Here is a 19187-nt window from a genome sequence, read left to right on the forward strand (position 1 = left end):
CCTGGCCTGAAAAATTCACAACACATCCATTCCTCCAGATTCACTTCACCTGCAGTTGGGACCACAAGAGATGAGACAGTACAGCAGACATACTTTCCTATATTCTGCTTAGGTGTGTTAAACCTGTAGATGAGAAGCAAATGCACAAGAAGCCTTGATTCTTTTTCTTTATTTTGTATGTTAGGTCCCTAATTCATTTGACCAATCACACAAGAATTAGTTTTGGATTGCTAAGGATACCAACTGACAGGATAAGAAAGCAGCCTAAAGACAACTAGGAAAGGAGGACAATGAGAATGTTCCAGAAGTAATTCCGGTGCTGAATACTCTCTATTTGTCTATCTAGATATATCGACCTTTTCCACTGCTCTGTGCACCAGGAGTTGCCTTGCATTTAGGAGCTCCCCAGGGCTTTCAATTGGCTGTCTTCAGCGGGAGGCACCAGTAGCAAATCAGAGGATGGGAGACCAGGGAGATTAAGGTGCTTCACCATTCCTGGTTGGTTTCCATTAACCTTGCCCACAACCTAGAAAATAGTCTCTTCGTTAATCTCTCCTTAATGGCCTACATTGAATGTGCCACCTCTTTTCTCACCTCCCCCAAAATGGAAAAAGATAGTCTAGCCACAGGGAAGTGCAATGCAAGCTTAGCGCAAGCATGATTGACAAGCGAAAGAAATATATATGAGATAATACGTTAGAACAAGAAATCCATTTGAAAACATTTTGGGGAATGTTCATTGATTTTCCTCTCATATCAAGAAGAGAGAAATAACAATGCATTGGGAGGATATGAGAAACGAGACAGCCAGAACCATTTTAGACAGTGATTCAGCATAACCACCAAGGGAAGGGACATCTGGAGGAACTATTTGGGAGGAGTTGGTGATAAGTATACTGGACTTTTCTGCAGCCTCCAAAAATAACAGAGCCTTCCAAATACTTACCTTCGCAAATCTCCAGGGGCCATTTCCCTCTTCATCCAAGCTAAGGTAAACCCAGCCAGGATGACCTCAGTGGCCTCACCCTAACCCTTCTTTCCAAAAATGAGAATAAGAATACCTACAAATCGGACAACGATATCATTAAGTTACAGACCTCGGGCTGCTAATACTATACTGGTGAGAAAGGAAGTGCTCATCTCTTTACCACCACTGTGGTCAAGTTCCACTGGCTTCCTCTATGCATTAAAGGAATACAAATTTAGCTACATGTCAAGTACTAACCAATAAATGAATCTCTCTCTGATATGTTTCTTCATTATCTCTGCTTCTTAGATAAAAAAAAAATTTAAATTATACTACTCAAGGTAAAAATGGCCATTTTAATTTCTGCCATCTTCCTGTGTCGCTCCTTAAGTAACAATGACAGCTAAATGATTTTTTTCTCAGCCCAAGAGTAATGTGTCGGGCTTCCTTTCTAATGACAACAATCTTTCTGTTGCCAAATGCTTCACGTCTTAAATAATGGCTTGAATTTTGGCTGCAATTATAAGATAAGCTTGTTCTCATAACCTTTTCACAATGGATTTTCATCAGCTCCTTTATAAAGGAAATTAGAATTTGCATTTAACTTCAAGCTCATGTATCTGAAATTGGACACACCACTGGCATGTTCAGACATGGTATTTATAAAGGAATAACATTTGGTTTTTAGGGTTTGGGTTAGGATTTTACACCTAAAGTAAAGGAGAAGCAAAATCTAATTGAAGTTAAGGAAGAATCAACAGAGTCTGAATGGCAGAGTGACCCGAAAGGGAAGATTATTTCTGTAAATACAGTGTGCTCACTTCTACATACACCCCAAAGAAAACCTTTTACTTTCCAAAATTTCTCAGTAACATCTGAGATCCAGACAATATGGCTATAAACAGGTTTGATGTGGAACACAATATAAATTGCCAGACAATAAAGGGCATGCATGATAGGTAGGGGTTCTAGAGTGAGTGACACCCTCATTGCTCAGGATAGACACCACAATAGCTATAGTCTAATAAAAGCAAGATGTCCCCCAGGAATTAGCAAGCCACTCTTTTCAGGCAAAGTTGTCAGCTCATTTTTTCCAGAACCCAAGCTGGGACTTTGCATAACCTGAGAGTAAACATCCCTGCCGCCAGGACTTGAGAAATACCAAACTCCAAACTTGTGGAGAAGTGTCTATCCTGGATCCTGGATTCCAGCTCCCTGGCTTGCCCCAAACGTCTCCTTCCTTTAATGTTGAGCAAATACTGCCAGCTTTAATGGTAGGTGGGATTTGCCCATATTATGGTCTCAAATAGGAGAAAACATCAAAACTAAATGAGACAATGGCTAATTCAAAGGCAACATCTGTGGGAAATATGATTGCAAACGAGGAAAGCAAGTTGTCTATCAGGAGACGAGTGATTCATAAATGTTTCTGGCAGGGGCTCACACAGATGGAGTCGTGTACACATGCTATTTTTTCCCTGCTAGGATTTGTGCCTAACAGAGTAAGTGATTACAGACCTGAGTGAGTATGCATTGTGATCGAAAGCAAATGTAGTGAACTTTCTGATCAAAGCACCACTGAATCTCTTTCCGTGTGATATTCCCCACTCTGGCTCATTCCCTCCCAAGTAGGTAACTTGGGGAGGTTCTTGAGTGAAATATTTGTGCAGATGCAAATGCTGTGACTTCCCTCCTGGCAGGGATCTCAACCCTGACAGGATACAGAGAAAAGAAAAATCCCATGTCTACTTCCCAGCAGCTCTAGAAAAAATGCCATCAGTCCTGTTGGGGCCAAATGAGGCGTAGGAGTTATTCTCTAGTGTGAAGACACCATGCGCACAGAATTTGAGAATGTCAGAATTGGGATTTAAACACTCACAGTCCAAACTTCTCAATGTACAGACTGTGGCTCAAAGAGGTCCAAGTGACTTGCGAAATGTCTCATAACCAGTCAATGAGAAAACCAAGATTATAACCCAGCTCTCTTGATTCCAAGTTTAATGGGCCTTTTCTCCATTACGACATATAATTTTTGTTCATTCAATAACTTATTTATACAGAAAATATTTATTCATTGCCCACCATACAGCAAGCAATGTTCTGAATGCTGGAAAAAGAACAGGGAATAAGAGATACAAAATCTTTTACCTCGACCACATTCTGGTGGGAGAGAATAACAAAATTCAGATAAATATAAATATATATAAATATATAAATATATACATATATATCATATATATATAATGTTATGTCAGGTAGTGACAAATGGTTCAAAGAAAATAAACAAAGGCCAAGGGACAGAGAATGGTGAGGGGCAGCTATTTAAGGAAAGGTGAGCAGGGAAACTCTCTCTGGGCGATACTGATCACAGTCTGAATGAAGTGGGGGTGCACGCCCACACAAATAACGGAGAGAAGAACTTGCTAGACAGAGAGAACAATGTGTACAAAGTCCAGGAAGCTGGAATGAGCTCAGTGAGCTCGGGGGTGGTGGCCTGTGTTGACTAAGTGAAAGGCAGCAGTGGAAGTCAGAGAGGCCAGGAGATGGCTTTCAGTGGGGGGAATAACTGGATCCTTTTCCAATTTGTTTAAACAGATTATTCTGGATGTTATGTGAAGAATAAACTGAAGGCGTGAACAGAGAAAGAGAGGATCAGGGGGACAATAAGGAGAGCTCCCCAGCAGGCAGAATTTAAGTTCCTTGAGAGCAAGGATTTTTGTTTGGCTTGTGCTTTGCTGCAAACTCAGCACCAAGAATAGTGCCTGGCATACCGTTGGGGTCTTAGAGTACCTGCTGAAAGACAGCTTAGAGAGCTGAAAGAAGGGATATCTGAGAGGTGAGATCAAGGAGAAAGTTGACAGTGGCTTGGACTATGGTAATAGCAGTAGAGACAGTGAGAAATGCGTAGATTTGGGTAATGGTTTGAAACCAGAAGTGACAAGAACAGGTTCAAGATTGGGTATGTAGACTTGGTAAGAAAGAACTCAAGAAGGACTCCGAGGTTTTTGCCTTACGCCCTCTGGATGAACAGTGGTGATTTCTCAAGGAGAAAGAGAATCCGTGGAGAAAATCAAGAATCTCGTCTTGGCCATGTTATGTTTGTGCTGTATACCAGTCTTCCAAATGGAAATAATGGCTAAGCAGTTGAACAGACATGTCTGGATCTCAGGGAAGAGTTACGGTTGGAAATAAGTGGATAGTGTTTAAAACTACTGAATACCATAAGGTCACCCAAAGAGTAAGTGTAGATGGGGAACTAAAGGGGTCCAGGGACCCTGGGGCATTCCAGTGTTTCCAGGTGGGCAGTAGAAGAAGAACCAGCAAAGGATTTTTGCCTAACATAAAGAAATATAGGCAAAGAAGCTCAAGAAGAGGAAAACCAGAGGTGTCCTAGAAGCCAAGCAATGAAAGTATGCTTCAAAGGAAGGAATGCTGAACTGTTTCATTGTTCCTGGAAAGTCAAGGTGAGGCCTAAGAATTAACCATGCGATTTGGCCACACGGAGGTCACTGGTGACAGTAACAAGTGTAGTTTCAGTGGCATGATGGGAACAAAATCCTCATTAGTGGAAGAAGATGAGGGGATCAAAGGAAGGTTTGGGGTTTTTTCTTTTCAGGTGAGAGTCCTTACAAGAAGCTTTTATGCTCATAGGGAGATCCAATAGAGATGGAGGAAATCACAAAGGACAGAAATGGGATAACTGCAAGAGAAAAACCTGGGTTAGACAAAAGAAAATGGGATCCAATGCACAAGTGGAGGGCTTAGCTTTAGAACAGAACACGTGCAGTTAATCTGGAAGGGAGGAAAGGAACGAGATACGGGCACAGTTACGATTTGTTGGTGGAAAAGAGAGGAAGTCCTTCCTGATTGCTTCTTTTTTCCAAGTGAAATAACAAGGTCATCAGCTGGGAACACGGGGAAGAAAGGAGCGTCTGAAATTTAAAGAAAGAGGAGAAGGTGAGGAAAAAGCTGTAGGAGATTGATTCCCAGCAGGACACGCTACCCAGAACCAGCATAGAGTGGAATAGCATCAGAGAATATCAAACAGTCACCAAGTTGCCAAAAAATGAGGGTCAGTTGTGGAGTCGGGTGTGGGCCTTTGAGGGGGAAGGAGTGGCTTCAAAGAGGTGTCAAAATGGGTGGCAGGGGGTGTTTCACACAGTGTTCACCTATCTCAAAAATTTAAAAGAGAACATCAAGATGGAATATCTCCACGTTGCTCTTCATGGAGATGCAAATATTAAAAAGTAACAAATTATTTTTCTGATGCCAGGAGCAAAACATTTGTCAGCTAAAAACATTACTGCTTTCATTTGACTGATTCATAATAAAACGATACAGAGCCACACTTTGAACTAGCAACAATGGATACATATTATGACGCTTAATTATATAGCAATACATCCTGTAAAGGACAGAAGATTAATAACTTGTTAAGTTGAAGCAATTACCTAACAATAATAATAGTCACAGTGACAGAATTATATGTTCCTTCAGAGTGCTTGAGAGTGTAGAAACCGGAAAGACTTACTCATTTAATCTGAAGAGTTCTATTATTTATTCTCTATGGTAGTTTTTATTTTTAGCTGCCTGCTTCTTTTTTTATGTAAGGTTTTAATTAATTCCTTTTACTGTTTTATGAATCTCTCTCTTAAGTACAGTTTTAGATAACACTGCGATTCAAATCTTTGAGTAGCTTGAAAGTTTCCTTTTTCCTTCAACACTTTTAAAGCACTTAAGTTCCAATATGGAGAGCCAAAAAAAGCAGTATAAATAGCTTAGCAATTTTGGACTTTCTTTGGGTTAAAAGGCACCACAACATTGTCATTTGCAAACTAAATCCTCACACCACTTTGTGAGAGAGAGGACTAAGAAAAGCAAACCACACACACTCACATACACATACCGTCTTAGTCCATTCAGGTTGCTTTAACAAAAATATCATAAACTAGGTGGCTTTAACAGCAAACATTTATTTCTCACAGTTCTGGAGACTGGGAAGTCTCAGATCAGCGAGCCAGCATGGTGGGTTCTAGTGTGGACTGCTGCCTTCTCGCTGGGTCCTCGCGTGGTGGCAGAGGTGAGAGAGCTCTCAGGGTCTCTTTTACAAGGGCACTAATCCCAGTCATGAGGGCTCCACCCTCATGACCTCACTCATCCAAATTAAAGGTCCTATCACCCAATATCATCACACTGGAGGGTAGGGTTTCAATATATCAACTTGGGGGTATGTTAACAGTCAGTCCATAACACACACACACACACACACACACGCGCGCGCGAAACTTGTGGCTTTTTTCCAAACTCAAATAGATTTAGGTCAAGTCTTTGACTCTATTTTAGATTTCATTGCAAGGAAGGGTTCTCAGTTTTTTTTATTATTCTGAATTAAAAATGAGCTTTCTATTTGAAACATTTTGCACTGTGCGATAATTCAAGTCTCAGAATGTTTTCAAAGTGGTTCAATATATTCCACTAAGTTAAAACTCTTTTCTGACTTTCAAAAGAAAATGTCTCCATTTCCACTGTTAAATTTCTTTTACCTTTTTTACTGATCCACACTCACATTGGTTTCCTGGAAGAGCATCACGACACACACAAGATGGCACCTTCACGTACCGATTTGAATGTCTTTGGGCGAAGTAGAAGCCCTTCTGCCCCACTCAATCAAGACCACAGCTAGGTGACTAGTTTTTTGAATGAGTCAAACTCAACAGGAAAGAAAGACAAAAGGATTACTGTTCTATAGAGCTCACTCTTGCTGTGCTCAACTCCCTCTATCTAAACTGCTGTAACCAAGTAAATTGCACAATCTGGGGGCTGACCAGAAATCTGAGAAGACCAGGGCTCGATGGGATAAAGGCTGGGCATCCAACTGAACAACGAGCCTCAACTGGGACAATTATCCAATTCAAGGTCATATAATATAATGTCAATAGCTCAGACTTTGGAGTCAGGCCTATGTTCAAGTCCTAGCCACATAAGTTGATGGCTGTTTAATCTTTACAAGGTTACTCAACTTCTCTGACTTTCACTATAAAATGGGGATAATAATGGCTCTATCTCAGACAGTTGTAAGGATCAAAAAAAGATGATACGTGTAAGGCAATTAGCATACAAGGCATGTGTTATGCTTTTGTTGACGCAGTTTGTAAAGAAGAGAATGAAGCTCAGTTAATACTCAAAACAGTCCTATGAGGTAGGTTCTATTATTACCATCTCTGTTTTATAACAAATAAAGGAAAGCACAGAGAGTTTGAGTAACTTGTTCAAGGACACAGAGATAGTCCGAGCCAGAGACAAAAATCTAAACCCAGACAGTGTGGCTCTGGAATCTGTCCTCCTAGCCACTATACAAAACTGTTTCTCATAGTTCTTTCTTCTGAAAAGTCTTTTGAAATGGGAGTTAAAGCTGCGCTTAGAATCAGTCAGTGGGTAGAAAAGAGGAGGACATGGCAACAGTGATGCCAGGCAGAAGATAACAGTAGGACCCAAACAGGCAGTACTTGCTTTTATGGGTGATGTGTTCATAAAAAGATGGACATCAAGACAGTAGGCCGAGAGCCAGGAATTTCTGGAAGAATCCTTAGGGGGACCAATCCTTATCTGGTGTTCAGTGATCACAGAATGAAGCTTCAAAGCAGGGTACAGACATGCAGGAAATGCTTCAACTACAGGATATGAGGGAAGACATTTCCCCTTTATTGCCCTGAATCCTAAGTCTGATTGGTGGGGGAAATGCCTTGGTGCACATAAGATAGCTACAGGGCTTAAAGACAGAGAAACCAAAGCATGGATGGGCACCATCCATTCTAGGGCACCATCCAGAGGATGGCAGGATTTGTTGAGACCTCCCTCGCATCAGCAGATTTTATACTTTATTTGCAATGATTAGCACTTGATGTTGGTTACAGATGGAAGATATTAGTCTGGATATGCTTGGCTGAATTTGCTTAACAGAAACATGACTCAAGGCTTAAGATGAGACCCCAAAGGTTATGCTGGCCTAGGGATTCTTTTTTTCTAAACTCTGAATGCCTGCATCCTTTTGCACAACCTCCAACCCCATCCCCGCTCCCCGCAACCTGTTCTTTAATAGGACAGTAGCTTGAGATTGTGGAGTTGTAATTAAACTTGCCTTTTACCATGGTTCCGATCTTTCAAAAAGTTATAACTAAACTTACTTTTACCATGGTTCCTTCAATGGGTTATTGGGTACATGGTAAAATAATCCCAGGATCAGGCTGTATCTGGTTTCCCTTATATAGTCAAGCTGTTACTGAGATTCTCCCTAGATTACCCGAAAAGGGGCTAGAAAAATAGAAGCCAAACTGGACATCTTTACCCAGTTCAGATTTATATCTATACTGTTCCTCTTCACTCCTTTCTTCTCCCATTCTCCTCTCTTCTGTTCTCCTCCCTCTTTCGGTGTCTCTAGATGGGGCTCACCAAAACCACCAGCCTATTAATACACACATCTTCTGTTCTCTGTAGGGCAAACAAGCTTTGGGCAGTCAGCACCAAAACTAGGGACAGCTCCTTTCCCTGGGGCTTCCCAGCCTGGTTCCCAGTTGTGGTTTTACTACCGGGCTGTAATTAGTAGCTAGGAGGTTCTTCAATCTCCCACCCTCACTGTGGCTTTTAATATCAGAGTCTGGCTGAAGCATTAAGTTTATCGGCCACAGTATTTTCAGAGCTCTCAAGGTCTAGTCATAGATAAAGACAGTCAATAGAGACTCACAGGAAACATATTTGATCCAGTCTTACTTAAGTCAGAATTCACATATCAAAGACTTTTCACTGGCATTTGTTAATCTAGAAAATTTCAGGTATCGGATGCTTGGGTACACTTGGAATCATGAAAGGGGTGGGAAAAGAGTAACAATCTCTGCATCGGTGTTTCAGAGTCCATCCTGGTCTGAGTTGAACTTGCTAGGCTGGGCTCCTGCAATACCTCATTGCCTGTAGGGCCTCAACTTCTGTTGATGCTACCCATAAACTTTCAAGGGGACAGGCCGACTGTTCTAGCACTGTTTGGACATATCTTAGAAGCTGGAGCTGGCAATACTAGAGTCATTTGAACACATGGAAGGACATACCCCATGTTCTCTGGAATATTTTAAACAGTCTCTGAATTTCTCATCTCAGGCTTACATGTCCTCTGTGGTCAACCACAGGGACCGAGTTGGAATCTTACATTTTGGGGAGTCAATGTGCCCCCCGGGGAAGCTCAGGGAGCCAGTTAAAACCCTCAGGTACTAGAAGGTACTCTAGAAGTTATTCTAGTTTGGGAACACTGGTTTCTCTAGGTTTAATGCAGAGTATTGGGTTGTTAGAGAGCAATCACTCGGTTCTCCTACCTACCTGTCCAAGCTCACGGAGGAATTTGTGACCCACTTTAATGGAATTCCAAGTATAATTTCTCCTTTGTTGCCAGAATAATAAAACACTTGAAGATGCTCTTCAAATTTTTGTGTAGATGTGCCACAAGGATTCAAGAGGTGCCATTGTGACTCCAGGACATATGCAATCCCACCATTAAATGCTCCCGCCTCTGCTTGATGGGAGAGCAGAGGTGAAACATGCTCTAGAAAATGTCAGGAGCAGCCTGTCAGCTACAGAGATCCCAGTAGATGGAGAAGAACCTTCCTTTCCAGGCATCATATCTGAAGCATCATATTTACTGAAGCATCATATCTGTGGCCGGATAAGCTATGGCATGAATGTTCACATAATGAGTTCCTGCTGTGAGAAGTCATGAACGTATTACAGGGTAGGAACTGTTATACCACAGTGAGTGTGATCCTCGGTTTTTATCAAGAAACTCCTTGATGATTCCAGAAATAATATCTAGGAAAAGAAGTTCCTCCTGTAGGGATTGTACTAATAATTTTTAACATTTTCCATGTACCCAGTGATACCTCCCATGTATGCCAAAATTACTTGAGGTAATGGTATCTTTGAATGCTTTTATAACTCGGCTGGGTTCCAACCAACATAAGCCTGCTGTAACCTCAGGCATGAGGGAGAAAAAGAGCTAGTGGATGTATGAGCCATGGAAACTGACTAACTACAGAGTAAGTGTCGGCCAGAGCAGCGGAACACATATATTTTGGAATTATGTGTGTAGATGTCAAGTGATACCGTGCCATACTTGACCTGTCCTTGAAGATACTGTGAGCCCCAGAAAGAATAGATACATAAATTTAGAGCTGAAAAACAAAGCCAAAGCCCCCAATTAATCTCTTATTTCATCCATAAGACAAACTTCCCAAATCTGACAGGGCTCAGGAATTTCCTGAAAATCACAAGTAGATTTAGAGGGCATGTCAGTCAACTATTACTACAATAATGCTACATAACAAATATCCACAAAACATCAGCGGCATAAAACAATAAGCACTTACTTAGCTCATGCGATGCAGGTTAGCTAATCCAGATTGGACTTGGCCAGACGGTTCTGTTCCACATGTCTCTCAAACTTCTCCTGAGACCAGCAGGAGTGTAATATTCTCCTCACGAACATAGCAGCAGCAGAAGAGAGGAAGTGGATACACACAAAGTCTCTTAAGGCCTAAGCTTGGAACTGGCACACTGGATTTACACCTGATGCTATCAGCCAAAACAAATCTCACGACCAATCTCAGGATCGAGAAGTGGGGAGAACAAATGTGGACTTTTAATGGGAGAAACTAAGCAGTCATTTAGCAACGAAGATGAATACAGGAAAGGTAATGTGATCGGCCACAAAAGTGATCAACAAGCAGACAGCAAGGGGACTGGTGCACAGCTGTGAAGATGACCAGCAGGTCAGGTCTCCTTCTGCAAAACGCATTCACTTTACATGCTTGATACCTAGCCTTTGTTATTACTGACTCCAGAACAGGAAGAATGAATATTAAATCAGATCTCCTCCGGTCAATGCATACTTTCTGAAATAGTTTTGAAAATGAAACTGGTGTTCATCCTTCCCCTTAAACATGAACCTTTTAATTCACTTAGCATATCACTAACATATGCAAGTAAGTAAAAATATTCCAAGTACCTTACAAATCCTTTATTGTCTGGACACAGAGCGGTGATCACTAGTTACTGTATAATAATTAGATGGCGAAGGAATAAACAACCTCTCTGTCTTTGCCAAGCTTTAACGATCGGACCATCTGGGTGTGGATAGAATGAACTTTGAAATGTCTCTTCAGAGACTTCCAAATGCATTAAATTCTCAGAAGGATTGGCAGTAATTGTAGAAATGATTGTGTTATGACAACCAAATAAGAAAGCTAGGTTTATCAGTTTGCTACTTAGGAATTACAAAATTAAAAGCAGCTCAGTAGGGTCTTGGAAACTTAACCATGTCCTTGAATTTTAAACAGTCTGTGAGTCCATTCAAATTGCCTTTCAGCAGTATGATTTTGTAGAATCATAGAGGAATTAAGACAACACTTGCCATTTCTATGACTTTTGGATCATACCTTAAAGATTGTTCTGTGTCTTCACAAACATTCTTGTTTTTCTCTTTTACGTGTCTGGCCAGAATATTTATCTCAGAATATTTAACTAAGTGCAACTCAGCAGCTGTTCTCAGTTAATCTCTTCAGGTTAAATCAGTACATGCAAACTAAAACCTGCCTTGGGTGTTTGTTTTTAAAGTCAGCAAGTCCACGCACAGCTTTGAGAACTTATATTTCCATCACCACCCCCCCATACACATTCTTCAAATCAGGATGTTCCAAGATCAAAGAGGTCATTGCTCTTGGAAGAGGAGGCATACAGTTCAGATATAATGTCATTAAGGAAAAATACATTAAGGAAAAATGCATATTACGTTGGTTGCCTGGATTATGAATGGTTGTTACCAGAAAAATAGATCTGCCTGTATAAAAGTCTCACAAAACCATATAAAGAGACACATCAGAACATTAGATAAAATTTTATCCACTAGATAATCCCCTTTATTTTTCTAAATAAGGCATGCCATCTAGCTTCCAAGAAAAGAATATTTCAAAATACACTTCCTCTAACATGGCAGCTAACAAATGTGAGCTGACCCTGTACAGATAAATCATATGAGGGCTCTTCACACATTTTAATACTTGTTAAAGTAAGGAGGTAAGCCATTCAAAATTTCCACAGATAGGGCATTTGTGACCAGGCAACCGGAAATCACAGTTATAACATGATCTCAACACTCCATGTACCCACGGCCTAGACCAGTGGCTTTCAAACTTTGTTGACCATAACACACAATAAAACACACACTTAACATCACAACTCATTATGCACATACATCCTCAAACACACACACATAACTGAAATAACAGTTTCAGGAAATGGTACTTACCATCACGACAATGATGTACTCTGATATTTTGCTTCTCTTCTATTTCACTATGTTTTCAAATGCTGACAGCAATGCACTGAAAGTCATTTCACATCTGTTAATAGGTTGTGACACCTTTTTGAATTTTGGAGAAGTTGAGCCTTCGTAGGTGTCAAATACCAGGTTCCCTGGAAATCAGACAACAAGGCAAAGCTTTAGTGCTTTGGGAGTTTTATCTCAGGAAAGCAAGAATGAGAGGAAAAGGAAATGAGTCAGGGAAAAAGGAAGAACACATGTAAAATGGTGCATTACTGAGATGGCCACAGCGTCACAGGAAAACACAGCTAGTTCCTCAGTCACAAAGAAGGGACATCTCCAGAGTTTTTGCATAGAACCATTACCTCTTAGAAGAGCCCTTTGTAGAGGGTGGAAGAGAAAAGCAAGCTATTGGATGATAGCTCCTTCCCATGTGTAGTCTCTTACTGGTCAAAATTCACCTTCATTTCAACTCCCCATTTCTGGATTATGTCACCCAGTTCTCTGGGCAGAATCTGTTCCAATAAGGTCAGACCATGTGCTAAGGCTGCTAGGACATCTGGCCATGGAAGAGATGCTGACACCCAGATCACACCCCCAGGAAGCAGGAGACCACCTGAGATGAAAGAATGGCCATGGCAGCCAGTGTTTAAGACCTGACGACACAAGTCACTGTTCTCTAGTTAGGAAATGGGACATGCAGCCACGGCCCAGGAGTCACGTAGGCCTGAGCATACCATGGGAGGCCCCCAAATCAAGGTTACTGTATGGGGAAAACAGAGACCTTGGAAATGGACAGACCTAGATATCCTATCATCTCCATTTCCTAGATATGTGACATCTGTGTAAGTTGCTTTACCCCTTTGATGGATGATATTAATACCCTTAGAGCAGGTATAAAAACTAGAGATAATATATGATTTCCTCCAAAACACCTTTCATATCTTCTATTAGATTTATTCCTAGTTTATTTTTTGATGCTACTATAAATGGTATCTTTTTTTTTCAATTTATGCAATTAAATTTATACATAGCAAGCTTCCTAAGCTTTCATTAATTCTAATATTTTATCTGTAGTTTTTTAATTCTTATGTAAGGAATTATATTATCTGCTAATGATATTTTTCCTTATTACTTTTCAATCCTAATTCCTTTTAATTTTTTTTTCAACTTTACTTCCTGTGCTAGCTAGAGCCTTCAGTACAACATTGAAGAGAACTGTAAAAATAGGCCGGGACAGGTTCAGGATGCCATGTGGTATTCAACATTATTTAAGATCACTATGAGCCATCCAAACCCTACTCCAACACCATTTTCATCACCTTCCCCATTCCTGTGTTAATGTTCACAACAACCCCTGAGGTCTCTGCTATTTCTGCCTGACCTCACCAAACAACCATGCCATCAGAATCAAATAACAACAACAACAACAACAAAACCAGAAGCCCAAAATGATCTGAAGTGATGGAGCTCCAGCTGAAGGGAAACATAATCCTTCTGACACTGAGCCAAAAGGTAAGTACTAGAGCGAGGAGGCTGAGGTGGGTCTGCAGGACCCCGGCAGATACTGTGAGCTCTACAAGGACACATGCCAGGAGTTACAGAGACTCGTGGCCGAGATCCAGGATCTGACTGGAAGGGGAAGCAAGGACATGGCATTTGAGACTGAAGATGGAGGATCCAGGGCTCTGTGCATTTCACGACTAAAGAAGCATACCCTATTAGCCCACATCAGGTTGAAAAAAGGAAGAGATCAGGTCCCCAAGACCAAGCAGAAAGTAGAAGCCTATCACCTGCAGCTCGAGAACCTGTTGTATGAGATGATGTGTCCGCAGAAGGAGATGGCCAAATGTCTGTAGTTTAAGTCAAAGGATGAAGAAATTGATCTGGTCAGTTTAGAGGAGTTTTATAGGGAGGCTCCAGATATCAACAAGGCTGAAGTCACCAAACCCTTGCCTATCTGGATTGGGAGCTGGAGTAGCGGGAAAGCCTAGCGGAGAAGTACTGAGAATGCCTATCCATCAAGGAGGAGGTCCTTCGGGAGACTGAAGTAAAGAAGGAGCCCATGAGCAGTCCCACCTCAACAGCAGCACATAGACTTCCCTTCCGGTGCCAGAGTATCTGTTCATGCTGTTTGACCAGGCTCACAAGCCAGACACCTGCCACCTCCCTCTATGTCTTCTTTGTCCAAGCCACTGCCTATGGACAGGCCTGTGATATAACATTGTCTGTGGCAATCGAAGGCAGTGTGGATGCAGCCAAGGCTCTGCGCAAGGCCCATGAGGACTCCTAAGATGGTGAGAGAAACTGGGGTGCTGAGGAGGGGAAGACCACAAGACGCCAGTGATTCACACTGGGAGTGCAGTTGGATAAGCTCAAGGAGATGCTGAGGAGGCACCTACTCTCTGTCATGCTGCACCTCAAATAAGAAGATGACAGCGTACTTCACCTGACTTTCTACTATCTCATGAACCTCAACAGCATGACAGTAAAAGCCAAAGCAACAATTGCCATGGAGCCAATCACCCCCATCAGTGCAGGCGACTTTCTGTCTCCTGACTCCGTCCTGAGCTGTTTGCATTCTGGGGATCATGAAAAGAAAACTCCAAAGCCAGCCAATGAGTACCAGTTGGATAAATTTGGCATCCTGACTCTGAGAGACTATGTACTTGACCTAGGTCACCCCTATTTGTGGGTACAAAGCTGGATGGCCTCCACTTCCCCAAAGATCAGCCCCAGCACAGGGGGATTGCTGACCACTCACTGAGTGCCAGCCACATGGAGACCCCCAGGAAACTGCTAAAGACCAGGCTGCAGTCCTGCCTGGCCATCCAGTTTGCATCCATGGAACATGGCTTTGGACCAATTACCAGTGATTGCCAGTACCTCTTCCCTGAGAGGCTTGTCTCTTACCTGCTAAATGGGTGACAACTACCCATGAGGATTACACAGAGCTGCATTTCACTAAAGACACTGTGGCGGAAGAACTGTCTGCGGACACTAATCTCTACCACATGGTCCTCGGATAGGGGCACAGCCAAACTCCAGGCTGCTCTGGCTCTGAACTCCAGCTACCCCTCCATCCCATTCATTTTCCAGCTCTATCTGAACTGGAAATGAGGGAAAAACAACAGCAATGATGACACTACCTGGGCGATGGAGAGCAAGGTCAGTGTGTGCTACAAGGCGCTGTGCGGCCCCTGGCACAGCCATCAGCTCTTGACCAACAATTACAGCCACCTGTGCCTGCTGCTGGACATCTACCTGAAGACCAAGAGCCATGATGCCAGTGTGGAGGGGCCCAAGGAATTTCCTCACAAGAAGATGTGTCTGTGGCTTCTCAGGGGTCCCAGCAGAATGAAGCTGTCTAAACATAACCATCCTCAAGGATTCTTCAGACATCACCGACCTCCTGCTTGGCCTGGTGTTTCCTCCCCCACACCTGAAGTGCTTTGCCTCTGATTTCCCTTCTCGTCCACATGTAGCTCTTGATTATCTCCAAAGACAGGTTTTTTATTTCTAGCCTATTAAAGTGTCACCTGATATAAATAAACAAATAAATAAAGGCATACTTGTCTTATTCCTAATATTGAAGGGAAAGCTTTCATATTTCACTAGTAAGTTTGATATGTGCTGTAGGCTGTTTGTAGTTGCTCTTTCTCAGGTTAACAAACTCCTTTTATTTCTAGTGTGCTGAGTTTGTTTTGTTTTGTCTTTGTGAATGGATGTTGAGTTTTACCAAACCATTTTTCAGCATCTGTTGAGACCACATTTTTTCCCTTTTCTTAATGTGAAGAATAACGTTGATTTTTTTTCTAATTTTTTTAAATAAAAATCTTCCATTTCTAGGATAGACAGAACCTAGGTATATTGTATTTTCTTTGCTAGATTGCCTTTGCTAATATTTTAAGATTGTTGCATCTATGTTCCTGAATGAGATTCACCTGCAATTTTCCTTTCTTGTATTGTCCACCTCAGGTTTGTGCTGTAAAGGTTACAGGTTACACTACCCTCATAAAATTAGTTGGGAAATGTTTCCTCTTTTGCTTTATTTTGAAATACTCTCTGTAAAATTGAAAGTATTTGTTTCTTGAATGTTTGGTTGGACTCCATGGTAAAACCACCTAAAGTCCAGGGTTTTCTCTGTGAGGTCTTTAACTACCTGTCAATTTTTTTAATGGTTAGATGTGTTCTGTTTCTTCTTGAATCAGTTTTGATACTTATATTTTTCTAGGAATTTGTCCATTTCATGCCTGAAGTTGTTCATACTATCATTTTATTATCTCCTTAATGCTGGCAGTTAAATTCTTCACGTTGTTTAGTTGCGACTGCTGTTTTTTCTTGATCAATTTTGCCAAAGACGTGACAATTTTATTAGTCTTTCCAAACAACCAAATTTTATTTTTTTCATCCTTTTTATTCAATGCTTATTTTCTATTACAATCATTTCAGCCCAGGTCTTCATTTTCTCCTTTCTTCCAGGTTCTTTGGGTTTACTTTGCTGTTCTTTTCCTATCTGCCGAGGATGAATGTATCACTCATTGACTTTCAATCTGTTTTTGTTGTGATACAATCATTAAAAGCTAAAATTTCTAATTGCTGCTTTATCTGCACTCGTATGTTTTGATAGCATTTTTCACTATCATTCCATTCTAAATATTTTCTAATTTTATTATGACATTTTCTTTGACTCATGATTTACTTAAAATGTATTTCTTAATTTCTCAGTCTATGGAGTTTCACTGGTTAACTTTTGGATATTGATGTCTAGCTTTACTACACTGTGTTCAAAGAATGGTACAGGACTTTGAAAATTATTGAGACTTGCTATATGGTCAATGTTTGCAAGTGTCCCTTGTGTTCATGTACAGAATTCATATTCTTTTGTGGGGACATGATTTTTTTACATATCTGCTAGACATGATCATCAATCATATTGCTTAAATCTTCATTTTCCTTACTGATTTCTTATGGGTCCCATCACTCGATCTCTGAGAAGTATATGAAAGCCTCATTCTGTAATTGTGGATATATTTATTTCTCTTTTAGTTCTGTCAACTTTTGTTTTATTCATTTTGAGATGTTATTACGAACCACAAATTTTAAATTATTCTATTTTCCTGGTGAATTAAATATTCTATCACTAAGAAGAGATTATCTAATTACACTTTTGCTGTACAGCCTATTTTGTCTGATATTAAAATAACTATAGCATCTTTTTTTGGATGAGACTTTCCTGATACATTTTTTTTTAGTCTTCCTTTTGTGTTGTCATCCAGTCTAAGAATCTTTATATTTTATCTGAAGCATTTATTTCATTTACGCTTTTCTGTAATTATTGACATTTTTACTTGTATCTACTGCAGAAGTTTTCAGTAGTACTATTAGTAGCTTTCAGTGAAACGGTTTGTCTGAGTACCTGTCCTAGCACATTGTCATAAATAGAAGGTGATATTATTCATGTAAATTATCTGGAACAGACTGGACATTCAATAAGCAATAGCTGTTATTACTGTTACTGTTTATTTTCGTAGCCACACCAGCATGCTGTTACCTTATTTCTTCATGGAATCATCCTTCATAAAGAAAAAAGGGGGTAGGGGGTAAATCAGTAAGGAACTAATTCTTCATTGATTTTACTATTAATAGAATGCCAAGGCTAAGTTCTGAATTCTAGTAATTTGAACCAGAAAAGTAAAAGGCCATGGTCATACATGTGTTCCAAGGTCCTCTAATAATAAGACAGGAAAAGAGAACCAGCTCCCTTTATTTTAGGTTTCAAACACAATACCCTTGATCATGTAAAACACAGTGATGAGTTGAGAAAACAAAACAAAAAACAAAAGACAGATCAAATTATGCAGCAAACTTTGCCAACAACAAAAAAGAAAGAAAATGAAAGGCCTCTTTTTCCACATAAGTCATAAATATCAATTGGTTAATATAAAATGCTTTTCATTGCTGCATGGCAGCATCTGATCAAAACTCCAGCGTTTGGGGACTGTTGCTGCCTCTGTCTGCAGGAATGGGAAACAGGTTTGACACTATAATTGCAGAACTTCTAAACAGACAGGGTCACTGTAAGGATACATGAAAATCATCATAATCCTCAATCACAAAAGTAAATATGAACACGCCTAAATACCAATATCTCCTCACTATTATCTCTTGCCAAGTTTGTACTGACAGAACCAATAAAACGAAAAGTGACATTTTTTCCACATTTATCTCATTGGTAAAATATCAACCACATGACTAGCTTTTGAACTGTCAAGATAATGGCAACATTGAACACTTCTCAAGGGAAGATGTCAAAGATAGACCCAAACTGTTACTTAATACTGTTATCCCTTTTCAGATGGGAAGCTATGATTCCAAGGATAGCAGTAACTCAAGAATGGCACATCTGCAGAAACAGAATCAATCGTGACAGAACAGTTCTGTGATTTGTTTGTTTGTTTGTTTGTTTGTTTGTTTGTTTCTAGATATATTATACGGATCAAAGTCACTGGAACACTAAACTCTCGTGGCTCTGAAATGTCAAATAGTTATTAGCCATCCTGTGGAAGAACATCAGAATTTAAGAGTACTTGGACATTTCCCCACAAGTACAGGAATCATAAGGAAAGTGGAGCTTGGGGTCATTTAAGGTACATCCCCATTCCCAACTGAGAGACAGGCAGTGAAAGGAGGGGATGTAAGCTAGTCAGGAGACAGTTTGAAGCTACTTCAAAGTGTCCAAGGCCAGTTGTTTGCAAGTCCCCAGAAACGGTCTTTGGAGAGGAATTGGTAACTGAGAATGGTGGCGATCCATGGAGTGAGGGGGCAGGCTTCAGACCCCCGCCTGGCGGATAGGGCAAT

General features: G+C 40.7%; 1 pseudogene; it reads left to right on the forward strand.

Annotated features, from left to right (window-relative positions):
* The first annotated feature begins 4451 nt into the window (after positions 1-4451).
* On the forward strand, positions 4452-15788 carry LOC117032482 (THO complex subunit 5 homolog; annotated as a pseudogene).
* Positions 15789-19187: the final 3399 nt, after the last annotated feature.

The sequence above is a fragment of the Rhinolophus ferrumequinum genome, chromosome 2 (genome assembly GCF_004115265.2).
Source record: "Rhinolophus ferrumequinum isolate MPI-CBG mRhiFer1 chromosome 2, mRhiFer1_v1.p, whole genome shotgun sequence".
Taxonomy (NCBI): Eukaryota; Metazoa; Chordata; class Mammalia; order Chiroptera; family Rhinolophidae; genus Rhinolophus; species Rhinolophus ferrumequinum.